General features: G+C 55.9%; 1 protein-coding gene and 1 non-coding gene across 2 annotated transcripts in view; one reads left to right on the top strand and one right to left on the bottom strand.

The window, feature by feature from the left end:
- The window catches only part of LOC120375474 (zinc finger protein 850-like), a gene marked incomplete at its 5' end in the record, with an annotated part of 271,416 nt that overhangs the window by 79,712 nt on the left and 175,691 nt on the right, over positions 1–16,013 (top strand). The window lies entirely within an intron of this gene.
- TRNAV-AAC lies at positions 397–469 on the bottom strand. Its single transcript has one exon. It is a non-coding gene; the product is annotated as a tRNA-Val (tRNA).

Genomic DNA, 16,013 nt, shown 5'->3' with positions numbered 1-16,013 from the left:
TTTCCCCCCAGTCATGCTCTCGTGCAGGTTGCTGGTTCTTAGGGTTCACTTTGCAGCAGGGCCAGATTTGATGTGTGGGGCGGAGAAAGTGTGCGCGCCCTGGACTCAAGGTTAGCTCAAAAAAAAAAAAAAAAAAAAGGCAAGGGAAAAACTGCTGGCTGGGAGCTAAATATGCAGGACAATGGGTTGGGATTCTTCTCCGCTCAGATTTGTTATGTAGCTGGCAGTCTCCCAAACAATGGTCTGTTCCTTCCCTCAAAATGCCGGCTAACCCTCTCCTTTTCAATTTAAAGCTCCATAAAAGGAAAAAAAAAATGAGGAAGAAAGCATAGAAGCTATGGATGTAGTTAAGAAAGGACTTGGAGTGATAAAAGACCAAAGGAAGGAAAGTATCAATGTTTCTGCCTGGTTTTAAACCAGGGATCTTTTGCATGTTAGGCAAATGTGATAACCACTACACTACAGAAACCAGCTGCTGTCAATTTTGGGGCCCTTTTCTAAGGCTTTCTCAGTAGCTGCTACACCAGTTGATTTGCCTTTGAAGAACAGGGAAACAAAGGGCACCAAGAACTTATGTTTTTTGGATGAGCCAAGAAAAGGGAGTAGCATTGTCCCCCTCGGGTAGCCCCTGTTCAATTCCAGGTCAGAAAGCAAAACTCTTCTGCAAGAATATCCAAAAAATATTGTGTTTCACTTCACTTCATAAGTACAGTTGTGTGGCAATTAAATTATGACTCTAAAGTTTCATAAAAACAAAGAACATTAAACAAAATAGTGTGGGAAATACGGATGTATCTGAGAAAATGGCTTGGAATGAAGGAAGACAAAAATTGATGGGTCGAGAGAACAGGCCCTGTTTCCCTCTGGTTTGGAGCTTCTCTCACAACTACTGGAATAGCAAAGCTAAGCAAATGGGGTTCTATTGTTGCACAGGAGATTCAAGTGAGGCTATTTTCTCCAGATAGAATTAAATGGTCATGTCAGGAGTGGGATTTGAAACCACATCTCTATGCAGAGACCAGAACACCCAAGAGATAGGGAAAAAAGAGTCTTAAAACTGGCACTTTAGACCAGTCCATCTTCCTGCTATAAAAAACATGACTTATCAACCCTAGTTTTCATTAATAGTTGATGAACTCTTTAGGGAGGTCGAGATGGCACATCTCTTTCAACTCCTAGAGACCTTCTACAGCACAGCTGAATTTTAGACACACTCACCCGGACCTAAAGTTACACATTTCCTGGAGCTCCATGAGTTCTGTGGTGTTGTAATCTCCCTGCTCGCATTTTAAGTGAACAAAAGATGGGTGCTGGCATTCTGAGACAGTAATGGTGAACCTCAAAATCCTGCCCTGTGGGCCAGACAGTTAAGCAACCAGCACGCACAACCTCTACCATGATAGTATCCTGTCTAGGAACAACTCACTGATCAATAGCTGGGGTGTGAAATCCTCATTTCTTTGTTGTTCTATCACTGTAGTCCCCATTTTCCTATTGCTTGTCTGTATAATCTCTGTCTGGTGCTGTGATTCTTTCTGTCTGCTGTATAATTAATTTGTTGAGTGTAAACCAATTAAGGTGGTGGGGTATAATTGTTTAGATAATCATGTTACAATATGTTAGGATTGGTTAGTTACATTTCAGTAAAATGATTGGTTAAGGCATAGCTAAGCAGAACTCCAGTTTTACTAGATAGTCTGCAGTCAATCAGGAAGTAAGGGGGGGAATGGGAATGGGGGTAGGGGAATTGGAATTATGTTTTCCTAAGGGGGGGAATAGGAACAGGGAATGGGAACAGGGACACAGGCAAAGCTCTGTGGTGTCAGACCTGGGAAGGGGGATACTGAGGAAGGAAATTGGAATCATTGCTTGCTGGAAGTTTACCCCAATAAACATTGAATTATTTTCACCTTTGAACTTCGTGCATTGCTGCTCTCTGGTCACGCGAGAAGGACCAGGGAATGGGAGGGTGTTGGGATAAACCCTCTAACAAGTACGTCTATCAGGGTGTGAAAACCCCCAGAACCAGTATAATTAAGCTGACCTAAGCCATGGTTAGTTAGTGCTAAATGAAGGGAAAGATTGTTCTGTCAACATAGCTATTACAGGGATGGAAAACCCCTCCTGTCACTGTAGCAACTGTCTTCTCCACAGTGCTATAGCAGGATTTTAAGTGTAGACAGCCTCAGAGCAAGACCAGATTTGGCTCTGTGGATGCTCATGCACTAAGACAACAGTAATGACAATATACTAATGCATCTGTAGCTGGCAGGATTTGAACCTGCGGGGAGAGACCCCAGTCAATTTCTAGTCCATTGCATTAACCAGGGGTAGTTGATTATTTTATCAAGAGCCAAATTTCTTGGTCAAGGTCTAGTCAATGTCTAGACACCAGAGAAAATAATAAGAAGTATAGAAAGATTTTACAGTCACTATGGGCATAACTATGACGATTGTTTCATGTTTCACTCTATATATTTGGCACCACTGCCTTTCCCTTTAGTCTTGTAGTTTACCAAGGGTAAAACTAAATCTCTCTTCAGATACAAGGGAGTGTTTATGTTCATTCCTGCGAGCTACACAGGGGTTTGATGTAGCTGCTTTCAATCCTCCAGCTCTGCCGGGACAAGTAACATTTCAAGGTGTCACTGAACTGAAGACGGGAGATCATTATTTGACAAGTTACGCCTCCTCTTAAAAGTTTTTGTCTGGCTAGCAGCCCTGATTCCCAAGTCTCTCCTGAGGGAAGAAAGTTTCTGTGCAAAATACTAAAACTTTTAACAGAGAGGAGGGAAAGGCGATTGCCACATGATGGGGCCAGTATGTACCACAACATGGTTCTTTTATGTGGGATGGCTCTGAACACTGACTGATCTCCACTCCCTTGTGTTTGAAGAGATGTTTAGTTTTGTACTTGGGAACCTATAAGGCTGAAGCAATTTTATGGATGGTGACACTACAATTGAACGGTTATTTAATGTTGTAAAAATTGTTAAAAACACTGAGCTTCAACTGGAACTGCCTGTTATTAAAGGCTGGTTTCCCCACGTCAGGAATCGTCCCCTGCTGCCCTTGGCTCCAGGCTGGTTTTTCTGGGGAGGGGACGTGGAATTGGTTTGTTCGCTGTTGAGAAGGGAGCCAGGCCAGTTCTCAGGGAACGAGAACTCCCAGCATCTTCCCAGCCCAACCCAGGCTGCTGCCCAGTCCCAGCCTCTGTTCCCCTGGAGGCCCTGCGTGTTTGACTCTAGAGCAGGCCGGGAGCAGCAGCTGAGGCAGAGGACAGCCTGGGCCTGGCAGATGCTAGGAGCAGAGCACCAGAGGCCTCTACTGGCTCCCTCCTCAGCAGCAAACAATCAGTCCCCACCCGCACCCCGGGACAGCAGCCTGGAGCCAAGGGCAGTGCCCAGTGGGGGTTTCTCTTTTTCCTATTCCTGGGGTGAGCAGGGACCTGGGGGTGTTTCTAGCAGGGCAGTTGGAACTGAATTGGGGAACCAGCTTTTAATAACAGGCAGCTCAAGTTCAGACTAATTTTGTTACAATTTTCTTTATAATGTAAAATAATTCAAAAGTAAACAGGCAGGCATGATTGGAACTCTTTTCTCCTGGGCATAGAAAGAAACGGCTTTTTGGCTTTTCATGATACGGGAGTCAGGTTCGTTCACTGTTCAGAAGCAACGTGCTCAGAAGCCTGCTGTGTTTCATTCCTTAGGTTCTGCTCCCATCGTGTAGCCATTTCCTTCCCTTCCTTTCTGTCCAAAGCACAGAGCCCAGTCCCTCCAGGGAGAGAAGGACATCTTTCTTCTTTCCTTCCTCAACAGCCCCCTTCCTTGGAGAGCCCCTTGCTGGGGTCTGGGTGGGGAACAGCTGTTTCTGAGGATTAATTTCACACCATATTTGGTGTTGATATATAGATTTTACAGCCAGACTAGATCACTAGGTACCTCTGCTCTGACCTGATTCAGAACAGAATCCAGAGAATTTTATCCAGTGACTCCTACACCCACCCCAAGATCTTCTGGCTGAACGAGGAGGGTTCATTCAGAAAGTCATCATGTTTGGATGTAAAGGTATGAAATGATGGGGAAATTGGCCCCTCTTTCAAGTTTAAATGTTGTAACTTCTACATCTAGACCGGGGTGGCCAACCTGAGCCTGAGAAGGAGCCAGAATTTCCCAATGTAACTGCCAAACATGCACCTTTGTATGCAACTGCTGTGTCAGTTGTGAACCTTCCCATCATTATCATTATCCCTTCGAAATGATGATGGTGATGGACACCTGGCTCGATATCCCAGTGTGCCCTGGACATCTACAGGTTGCATTAGCCAATCCAACCATTCGGCACTTGCAGATGGGCACCTCTGTATTGTGCCTGAGTCTTGTACAGCTATGAAAGTCTGATAGATGCCAATATTTTCCCATCTTTTTAACCTGCACTAATACCAGGCCAGGCCAGGGCTGGGAAGAGAGAGAGAGCAGCAGGTTTCCCCAATTGTTTCCTGCTCGCTTTTTCTTGACTAGCTTCACCTCTGCACCAACTTGAACTTTTCCTATCTGAGCCTGGCTAGCTCAGTTGGCAGAGCATCAGACTTTTAATCTGAGGGTCCAGGGTTCAAGTTCCTGGTCAGGTGATAAACGTCTCACTATGATTGTAAATATCTGACTTTCTGGAGTCTTCCTTGGTGTTACTCTTTCTCTTCAGGATTTTTCTTTCCTAACAAGGGCCTTTGTGTGTGGGGGATTGAAGGAACAACTCCTTGACATCCCCTCTGTCCTTGCAGCCCGGAGGAATAAAGGCCTCTGGGCATATAGCATGTTCCTCCCCTGCATACGCGCACACAGAATATCCCTAACAAATTAGAATCACCTGCTGCCTTCCCCCTGTCCTGCTAGATCCCCAAATGAAGATGTTCTTCAGCCTAAACCCATGTCCCCTCTTTTCCCAGTGCCCCTCAGACCCAACCCTCAGTCCCTCCTATGCTCACTGCTCCTCACTCCGAACCAGAGCCTGCTCCTCTTCACCCTTCTCCCCTGTCCCAACCCACAGCCCCCTCCTATTCCCAGTGCCCCTCAATCCCAACCCACAGGCCCCCCCTCCTCACGCTGCTCCTCAATCCCAACCCACAGCTCCCTCCTTCCCTCCAGCAGCAGGTGCTTCAGACCCCCTCAGGAAGATTTTCTTGCAAGGTTTCGTGTATGAGTCTGCATGTGGATTTTACAGTATGTTGGAAATAGGTTGGGTTGCTTGCCGAAATGATCACTGGTGGCTGGTGTTGGATTCCCAGTCTCCATGTTATTGGGGCAGGAGAAACAAAAGGTTGTTATCCTTGATGTGTGAATCAAGGACTCAACCCTGGGTGTAAACTAAATGAGCTGCCCACAGATTCTGGAAGCCATAATGAGCATTTGGTGCAATAGCTCAGACCTGTCCCTGTCCCAGAGGGAGGGGGTCACCTGCAAGGGGCTTGGACCACTCACCTATCAGCTCTTAACTCCCAAACTTTCAGTAAATCTATTATCAGTGCCAGTGAGTGTAATTTAAACCATAAGAAAAACCACACTAGGCTAGACCAAAGGTCCATCTAGCTCTGTATTTTATCTTCTGACAGTAGCTAATACCAGGTGCTCTAAAAGCATCTCAACAAGGCACCACTGGGAGTTGAATCCAGCATCTCCTGTTTACAAAACAGGTACTTTAACCAGCTAAACCATGGTGCCTGCCTGTGGCTAAAGTACAGTGTCTGCTCACACCTGACTCCCTGCATCCCCACCTGGGCCCCAGAAAGCAGAGCAGCAGGTGAGGTTTTTCTTGCAAGCTGTGTGTGTGTGTGTGAATCTTTGGCCAGGTCTGCACTACAAAGTTATTTCAGCAGAATTATATTGCTCAGGTGTGTGAAAAACACACTATGCTCCCTCGGTTGGCACTGCAATGCCACATCTGGTGACAAAACTGCCCTGTTTTGGTGACCAAATAAAACCACTTCAATGAGCTTTTTGCAGCAAACTTAAAGTGACAGAGTGTCCGTGTACATGCTGCTGTTCATTGTATCACCATAACTGGCCTCCTCCAGTATCCCACAATGGCCGCCGTGAACTCGCCTGCCCTGCATTCCTGCTACAGAGCCATGGGCCCCTCCCCTTTCATCGCTCCGGGAAGTTCTGACAGCTGAGCCTGCAGCTCTGCTCCGGCAGCCAGGAGAAAATCACTGCCATGGATGCTGCTCTCTCCCGCTCTGTGAACACAGAGCAGGGTGGTGGGAACTTCCTTACATGGAGGGGCACCGGCATCCGAACTGTGACACCCCCAGGACACCCCTTCCCTAGAGGAGGCTCTTACCTTCTAAACAGGGATGTCTGTTTTCTAGTAAAATCACTAAAAGGGAAGGAGAAAACTCAAAAGAGGTTCCTCCTGGCACTCACGTCCGTGAACCCGAATACTCTCTGAGTCCTCAAAGAGAGACCTGGAGAAGGAGACTTGCTGAAGCAAAGCCACAGGGGTCTCTGAGGTTTTCCTGGCCCCTCGCCCCTGTCCTGCCTGGCTGATGTCAGCATCTCTCTGTGAGGTCACCACCTCCCCACCACCTTTGACCAATAGTCTGAGGTCCTGCAAAAGGCCTTTGTGATGTCACTGCCTGTCACAGACTTATAGATCCTGCCCACTCTTGGCCCCGTGTGGTCCGTGGGGGGTGCCCCTTTCAGTGCAACAGCCCTTCTTGGGGTCCACTCTCTCTCAGGGTCAGGCCCCTCTACCTCCTGGAGCCACACCTCTCTGAGCCTTAGCACATCTGTCTCTCACCATGGGCCCCCTCAGGGAGTCCACGCGCTCTGGACCTCCTGGGCCTCCTCACCCCCAAAGGGGTTGATGCGACCCTGTTCGCTAGACCGGAGTGACTCTCAGCCAGCATAAAGTTGAACACAGCACAAAAAACTCTCAGGGCCTCAGGCCTGGCCTCCCTCAGCCCAGCACATCCCAGTCCCCCTGCAGCCAGGTGGACTCTGCCTGCTTCCCCTCGCCAGCCCCAAGCCCCCCTGCTTCCCAGCTGGGCCTCCGATATTCCAGGCCCCGCCTCTGTCCATTGTCTTTTCTCCAGGTAAACAGGGTTGCCTGGGCCTCCTCCCCTCTCCGCCCTCCTCTGGCTGGAACAGGTTGGTCACGGGGTCCTCTCCCCGCAGCCCATTGTCCTCTCACTGGCCAGAACTGGCTGTGACTCCTGAGCTGGGTCTCCAGGTCACCAGTCGCTGGGGTCTCCATCCTCCAGGCCATCAGCCGGGGTCCCAAGTCCCTCTCCAGTCCTCTGTAACAACAAACTCCCTCTCCCCTCACCTCGTTAAACCAGTAACACCCGGGGACACTGAGTCCCACTCCCTGTGCATGCAAACCACTGGAAAACACAGAAAACCCTAAGAAAATCCCCCACTTCGTCACAGAGCCCAGCACACCTTTCCTCCTCTGGGCACCTGGAGCAGAGGCGGCTGGTGCTGACGGCTCCAAGGGAAGGCTTAAAAGCCACAGAAGAACCGCGGTCAGGGCTAGAGGAGGGCAGGACCATGCCTATGTGTGGCCTTCAGACAGGCAAAAAACACCCAGCCAGCCTGCTCCCTGCCATGCCAAACACCCACTGAAGGCCACCCACAGACCAGCATGTGGGGCGGCTGCTGATGCTTTGTGGCCAACATCAGAAGATGGTAGGAAAGCAGGGCCAGCCCCCCTGGTGGCGCCTCTTACTGTTCCCACTCTCCATGCTCACTTTGGCAGTGGGGCAGGAGATTTTTCCCCAGCTGGCGAGAAGCAGAGAAACACCCAGGCTCCATGTAGCAAACCCCCTCAAGCACAGGGACAGGTGCACATTTGGAAGAGGGAAACTGCTCCACACTCTAGCCCGGGCAGCTGCCCAGTTTCTTTGGCAAGTCAGGAAGGGCAAAGGCGAGACTGGAAGCACCTGGGGCTCATGCCCCAGCCTTTGTGACTCCCAACCCCCAAGTCCTTCCCGGGGCTCTAGCTGAAGCCAGAGCATTGGCCTGAGCGGCCAAGAAGAGGTTCCAGCCCTGAAGGGAGCAGGACTTGCAGCACAAAGGTAAAACTGCACAAGCACAACCATGAAGGGACTCTAACCCTCAATCGCCTGATCCGAAGTCAGACGCCTTATCCATTAGGCCACGTGGTCACACAGGAAAAGGCCCTCCAGGCACTTCTTTGGAAAAGGCCGACACTGACGCATCCGACGAAGTGGGGATTCACCCACGAAAGCTCGTGCTCCAATACGTCTGTTAGTCTATAAGATGCCACATGACTCTTTGCTGCTTTTGCAGACACTGTGTTTCTCAGGTCAGCTACTGAGGGGGGCCGAGACTCTCTGGGCACAAGAAGTTGAGTTCCCAGTGAGATGTGAGACTTAATTCTCTGGAGCCAGGTGCAGGGCTTTGGCAGGGAGGCTCAGGCATGGGGGACTGGGGTGCAGGGGATGGACCGGCTGTCTAGGTGCGGAGATTTAGTCTCACTGAGGAGGAGGAGGAGGAATCCTGCTGACAGGCAGTGGCCAGGGCCGGTGCAACCACTAGGCGAACTAGTCGGCCGCCCAGGGTGCCAAGTGGTTGGGGGCACCAAAATGTACACTCAGGGGAGGCCGGGGAGTGGAGGTGAGCTGGGGCAGGGGGCTGGGAGGTGCGGGGGGAGGGCTGCCCACAGCAAGTAGCGGGGTGGGGGTGTGTGTGCTGGTGAACCGCTCCCTGTCCCAGCTCACCTCTGCTCCGTCTTCTCCCCGAGCGCGCCATCCCCCGCTCCAATTCTCCTCCCCTCCCAGGCTTGCTGCACTAAACAGCTGATTGGCAAGCCTGGGAGGCGGGAGAAGTGGAGAGGCGCCGGCGTGCTCAGGGGAGAAGTCGGAGCGGAGATGAGTTGGGGTGGGGAGCTGCTGCGGGGGGGGGGGGGGGCTTCCCGGCTCTTCCTCATGGCCCCTGCACTCACTGCATGGTAAGTGGAGTGACCCAGCCCCAGCCTGGTCCACTCCCCTGGCTCCCAGCCACACCGCCAGCTAGTGCTGTGGGGTGGTTCCCCCCCAAGTTTGGGAGCCAGGGGAGCAGAGCAGGCTGGCGCCCCAGGGCTCCATGGGGGGAAGCAGAAGGGGGCTGGTCCCAGGCCATCGTGGGACATGAGTTGACCCAGACTGTGGGTTCTACCAGAGGGGAAGATCACTGAGGTGAGCAAATCTGCCAATAAGCGCAGGACCCACCAAGGTAGAGGAGGAACTTTGTCGCAGCCTCTAATTGCAGCATTTTTAAACGGTCTGCATGTTGCTTGCAGGCTCCTAACACTTGTGACAGCAGCTCCTTTTAATTTCCATCCAACCATCTGTACTTATGCCGATAGGTCAACTTTAGGTCTTTAACTTTGATTGGTAGCTGAGAAGATGGTATATCGGACAGAAATCCGTTCGACAAACCTCTTCATTTCCTTGTTATTTCCTGACTTCTTTATTCATCACCTTTTCCTTATTTCCCAGCAGATTGACTAGATCTGGGTGCTAGCAGGGGGACCTGACGGGCTCCTTATTTTCTGATTTCTTTCGGAAGCATTGAACTTGCCAGGGCACAGTCAGAACCTGGATGCTCATGTAAATGTAACACCTCTTGCTCAGCTTTAGTTCTGTTTCTCAGCTCTTTTGGAAAATCGATCTTTAGTCTGTCATGTAGCATCCTTGCATTAGGAGATGGCTAATTAATAAGACCATAAACCTTGGCAATCAAATGGAACCTGAAGTCCACAGAAGAGCCCGAAAGGCCCTTGGGGAGTGGAGTGCAAGTTGAGGAAGACTTCCCTGCATAGCTTCTCTCTCAATTCTTGTTTTCCTGCATTGAGCGCAAAAGTTGGGAATCAGCTCAGGGTACGGTATACCATGTGTGTGCAGTGGTTAGACAAGGAACTGGACTGGTATGGAGCAAAACTATCGTATGTGTGCCTGATGACTGTACGTTTGAGAAGGAGCAGAAAAGAGCATTGGGGCTGCGGTATAGCGCTTGCATAGGCTTTCTTTGGCCTGTTTTGCTGTAAGAGTTAACAGTGAGAGATTGTTAGTCACATGTCAGTGGGTGGGTTTATGCAAATTAGGAGTGTACAGGGAAACCAGCAAGAGGAAGGAGGGTGAAAGCCTTCTCTGTCTTTGAATAGAATTGTGTGTTAAGGGCTCTTGCTTTGAATTCTTCCAGTGGAGTCATTTCGGGGACATGATCATCACTTCGAGTTACCTAGTTATCAAAGCCTCGTGAATGGTGTTTGGTGCGTGTCTGGGTGCTCCTCATGCTGAAGTAGAAAGCAGTGGGGGAAGAGCGGCTGCCTAGCATCTGAGACTCACAGCATTGCTTTTCGGCTCCTTGGAGCTAAGATCAAAAGTGTAGTGTTTCAGAATAGGCCCACGGCCTTCCGCCAAGCCCGAGCCCACAAACTCTAAAAGTACGCTCCCCTGGCTGACACCCTGCGAGCAAAGGTCTACACCGACGCTCTGATCGTTGGGGCCTTGGGCGCCTGGGACCCCCTTAATGAACATGTGCTGCGGACCTGTGGGGTGGGCCGTCGCTACGCGCGGCTCATGAGATGCCTAATGGTCTCGGACGCTATTCGGTGGTCCAGAGACATTTACACAGAGCACATCACCGGCCACCGTCAATACCAAGAGTGAGCTGGCGTGATTTCGCGCACCCACAAGGGGGAAGAGACCTGTAAACTTCCCCTGTTGGACTTTATCCCCTGAGCCCTGAACCAACCAAACTGAACTCTGCCCTGTGAGGGGCACCCTATCACCATTACCCAGTCCACTCATTTATTCACGCCCACGACTATCCATAACCTGTTTGTATGAGTGATGTGCCCTCACTGCTTGCTGGCTGTACCTTGAACCCACCTACCGTATACCCCGCATTGGGGACATGACAGACTGTGTATATGTATATGCTGTCCAATACCAAAACGCTAACATCCCCCTACAACCTGTATGTTACCCCCAATGACACAATAACTGACGCTTCAAACACTTTGTATAGTTTATTTTTAAATATTCTCTAATAAACTTTAAATCTGTTCTTATCAGTTTAATCTCTTTTGATATGAGATATCATACTGAGGGGACCTGGCAATGTCCCAAAAGACAGACCCTGTGGCTCCTGCACTACAGCCCAGGGAACCAAGCCCTGTCCAGAAGCACTCTGCTGCCCTGCACAGGCTCCCGGCTATAGTAGCCTGTAGAGTCCCAGGGACATGCCGAGCCAAGAAGTCCGGGAACCGAGGTGCTGCCGCAAGCAGCTCCCATGTCCCAAAACCAATAGACCGAGACCCCACCACTCGGGGGAGCAGGCGTCATGCTCCCCAGCCGCCAGTGGACCGCCCTGCTATCTGCCTGCAGCCAGACAAACTCCCAGCTACTCATCAGCAACCACAGCCTGAGAAGCCCGTCCCTGATGACCAGCAGCTGCAAGGAGCCTTACCCGATGACCAGCAGCTGCAAGGAGCTGACCTGACTGCCGAGCGCCACCCCCCACCGCTGGAGGAACCTACAGCCTCACCATCGCTAGCACCAGCTGGAGCCCCCTTCCCGCCCGCCTCAACTGCTGGAGGAGACGCCCACTGACCAACCGCTACTCCCCATGGGTAAGTGCCCCACTGCACCCCAGCCCCGGCCCTCGTGGGGGGACCCCCCCACAGCCCCGCTATCAGGAGCTACCTGCACTGCGCTGCTGCTGCAGGGGCTTCCTGAGGAGCCCCACCGCGTGCTCCGGCCACTGCCTGAGACGCGGAAGAGTCCCTGCCCCAAGCCCCACCACGTGTCCCAGCTGCTGCTGCCTGGGGATCCTAGCCCCACACCCCGGCTGCCGCGCGGCCCGATCGCCGCTCCCGATCTGCTGGGGGACTCCTGCCCCGCGCCCCGGCGGCTGCCTGATCGGCCCGGGGAGCCCCTCGGCGTGCCTCCGCTGCCGCTGCCCCGGGATCTCAGCCCCACGCCCCGGCTGCCGCTGCCTGATCGGCCCGGGGAGCCCCTCGGCATGCCTCTGCCGCCGCTGCCCCGGGATCTCAGCCCCACGCCCCGGCGGCCACCGCCTGATCGGCCCTGGGAGCCCCTCAGCGTGCCTCCGCTGCCGCTGCCCGGGGATCCCAGCCCCATGCCCCGGCAGCTGCCGCTGATCGGGGACTCCTGCTCGGTGCCCCGGCGGCCGCTGCCCGAGCCGCCCGGGATCCCAGCCCCACGCCCGGCGGCCGCTGCCCGAGCCGCCCGGGGATCCCAGCCCCACGCCCCGGCGGCCGCTGCCCGAGCCGCCTGGGGATCCCAGCCCCACGTCCCGCCTGCCGCCGCCGCTTGGGCTGCCCAGGGACTCCTGTTCCCTGCCCCGGCGGCCGCTGCCTGAGGCGCCGGGGGATCCTAGCCCCACGCCCCGGCTGCCGCCGCCTGAGCGTCCCGGGGAGCCCTGCGGTGTGCTCCCGCTGCCGCTGCTCGAGCCGCCGGGGGACTCCCGGCCCGCGGCCCATTTGCCACTCCCCGGGGGGTCCCGCGGCAAGCTCCCGCCGCCGCCGCTCGAGCCGCCGGGGGACGCCTGCCCCGCGCCCGGGCTGCCGCCGCCTGATCGGCCAGGGGAGACCCTCGGCGTGCCTCCGCCACCGCTGCCCGGGGATCCCAGCCCCACGCCCCGGCAGCCGCCGCCCGAGCTGCTGGGGGATCCCAGCCCCGCGCCCCGGCTGCCGCCGCCTGATCGACCCGGGGAGCCCCTTGGCGTGCCCCCGCCGCCGCTGCCCGGGGATCCCAGCCCCACACCCCGGCGGCCACCGCCGCTTGGGCTGCCCGGGGACTCCTGTTCCCTGCCCCGGCGGCTGCTGCCTGAGCCGCTGGTGGATCCCAGCTCCACGCCCCGGCTGCCGCTGTCTTGGGCTCTAGGGGACTCCTGCCCCGCGTCCCGGCTGCCGGCGCCGTTCCGGCAGCCTGAGGTGTCCGGCCACGTGCTCCAGCCGCTAACGGCTGAGCCGCTGGGGGATCCCTGCCCCACGCCCCAGCCGCCTGTGCAGCCTGGGGAGCCCCGCTAGGTGCTCTGGCCGGAGCAGCCAGGGGATCCCTGCCCCACGCCCCGGCTGCGGCCCGAGGGGCTCTGCGGCACATTCCTGCCGCCGCTGCTCTGGCCGGGGGATCCCTGCCCCCTGCCCTGGCTGCCGCTGCCCCAGCGGCCCGGTGAGCCTCACGGCGTGCCTGGGCTACCGCCGCCCGGCCCGTCGGGAGACTCTTGTCGGGAGCTCCAGCCGCCACCACTAGCGGCGCCTGGGGAGCCCCTTGATGTTTTTCAGCAACCAGGAGTCTGCCCCCCGCGAACGCGCCGCTCCAGACCCCGCGAGACCTGACTGCCGACCGCCGATCGCTCCAACCACCAAGAGACGCCCCCCCTGTCCTCCTGCGCTCACCGACCACACCCTCCGTACCCCAGGAGCTCCAGACGCCACGAGATGACCCCCCTGTTCTCCTGCGATGGCCGGACACACCTCCTGCACCCCAGCAACCCCCGCCGCCGAGGGGCAACCCTCTGCAGGACACCCACACCTCGCAGGAACTCCAGCCACTGGGAGGAACCCCAAGTACTCCCAGGACACAGCTACTGCTGGAGGATGCCCCAACCACCACCAGCCGTGCGACGGAGGATGACCAAGAGGGCCCTAACGCTCCACAAAATGGCTGCTCCACCCCAGACACTGTCTACCTCCAATACCCCCTCACTACAGACGCGCTCATCTGCCCCATCTGCCTGCCGCCTCGACGCTTTACTCGCATCGGAGAGCTCACCAGACACCTGAAGAGATGCCACGGCCTGTCCACCACCTTCAGCTGTGCCCTCTGCAGCCTGCCTTTCGAGTCCCAGAAGAAATGCAAGGCGCACCAGACCAGCTGCAAGAAGGCCCGCACAACAGAAACCCCGGCCCCGGTCCCACGCCACCCTGTGCCCCAGCCCACAGCTCCCGCGCCGCAAAGAGCCAGAGCGACCCCGCCGCCCGGAAACCCACTCCAGCCCCCGAGCTGGTGAACCAGGGCATTGCCGCCAAAACAACGACTACCACAGCGAGAAACACTGACCGAGCCCCTACCAACTGGAATCCCTTCACATCCACCCAAGTCGCCCGGAAGCTCTCTGAACTAAGGTGTCTCAGTGCCCCCTCCAACCAATGTGACCCCGCCCCAAGAAGGGTCAGCGCTCCGCCACGCGTGGCCGCACGAGACCCTGCCGCTGGAGGCACCAATGCCGGCTCCCGGCACACCCTGCGGGCACCAGCCACAAGGGTCACCAACGCAACTCCCCAGCCTGCCCTGCGAACCTCACCCACCAGAGGAGCAGGGACCACTCCTCAGACCGCCCCACATACTGCTACCGCTGGAGGCCCCGCCGCTACGACCAGACCACAGCACCAGACCCCCATCGCCAGACAGACCGGCACGGCCCCAAGAGACGCCAGGCCAACCCCGACCACCAGGCGGTCGCACGCCCCCACAACAACCCCTCGGACAGCCGCGCGCGGAAGCCCGGGCACCGCCCCTACACCCACTGATCCGAACCAAGTCACACCATCAACCAGCAATGCTACTACCCCACCGGCGTCTACGCCTCAGGGGCCAACTGAGAGGTCCCCCAAGCCACAAACGAGGCCACCTATCAACCAAACTGCAGACACACTACCCACGCAGGCCGAGGAACACGAGGACCGGCGGTCGACGACTAGGCCAGCCACGCCCTGGCAGACCACCTGGATCGAGAAGCTCCAGGCAGCAGCCTCCTTCGAGGAATTCGATCTGCTCGTTAACAGGCTCACCCAGGAGCTGTCGGCAGAGACTGCCCCCAAGAGGACGCCTAACCAGGAGACCACCCGGCCTGCTTTCAGACGACCCGCCCCGAATCGCGCCACCTCCACCAGAGGAACTGGAAGAAGGAATGCCAGCCACTGCTACGACCCGGCAGCAGCTTCAAGGATCCAGAAGCTGTACAGATCAAACCGCCTCAAGGCCGTAAGAGAGGTCCTCGATGGTCCCCCGTCATACTGCATGATCCCGCCCGAGCGCCTCTACCGCTACTTCCTCGGAGTATTCGGCGGCACGCCCAGGAATGACACGCAGCGCCCGGAGTGCCTCCGTCCGCTGCCCCGCGTCGCCAATGCAGACGGTCTAGAGGCCGACTTCATGCCCAAAGAGGTGTCGGCGTGGCTCTCCAGAACCAAAAACACCGCGCCCGGAAAAGATGGCATCCCCTACGGCCTCCTCAAGAAGCGAGACCCCGGCTGCCTCGTGCTCTCCGGCATCTTTAATTTCTGTCGGCGCTTTGGCCGGTCTCCCACCTCCTGGAAGAAGGCCATGACGGTCCTGATACATAAGAAGGGCGAGCGAGACGACCCCAGCAACTGGAGACCCATCTCCCTCTGCTCTACGATGTACAAGCTGTACGCCAGCTGCCTGGCAGCCAGAATCACGGAGTGGGCGATGACCGGGGGAGCCATCAGCTCGGCCCAGAAGGGCTTCATGTCGTCAGAGGGGTGCTACGAACACAACTTCCTGCTCCAGACTGTCCTCCAGACGACCAAGAGGGCGCGGAAACAGTGCGCGATAGCGTGGCTCGACCTGGCCAACGCCTTCGGGTCCATCCCCCACCACCACATCTTCAGCACACTACGGGAGTTCGGGATGTCGGGGACCTTCCTTCACCTGATCCGGGAACTCTACGAGGGTTGCAGCACCACCATCCGCTCGGTGGAAGGGGAGACCGCTAAGATTCCTATCCGCAGCGGCGTGAAGCAGGGCTGCCCCCTCAGCCCCATCATCTTCAACCTCGCCATGGAGCCGCTCCTGCGGGCGATCTCCGATGGCACCGACGGCTTCGACCTACACGGCGAGAGGGTGAGCATCTTGGCCTACGCGGACGACCTGGTCCTGACCGCTGACGACCCCGAGAGGCTCCAGGGCATGCTCGACACCATCGGGAGAGCCGCGGACTGGACAGGACTCCGCTTCA

This window comes from Mauremys reevesii, linkage group 12, assembly GCF_016161935.1.
Source record: "Mauremys reevesii isolate NIE-2019 linkage group 12, ASM1616193v1, whole genome shotgun sequence".
Classification (NCBI taxonomy): Eukaryota; Metazoa; Chordata; order Testudines; family Geoemydidae; genus Mauremys; species Mauremys reevesii.
The sequence above is the reverse complement of the archived record's forward strand: the minus strand, read 5'-3'. Positions and strand labels throughout refer to the sequence as shown.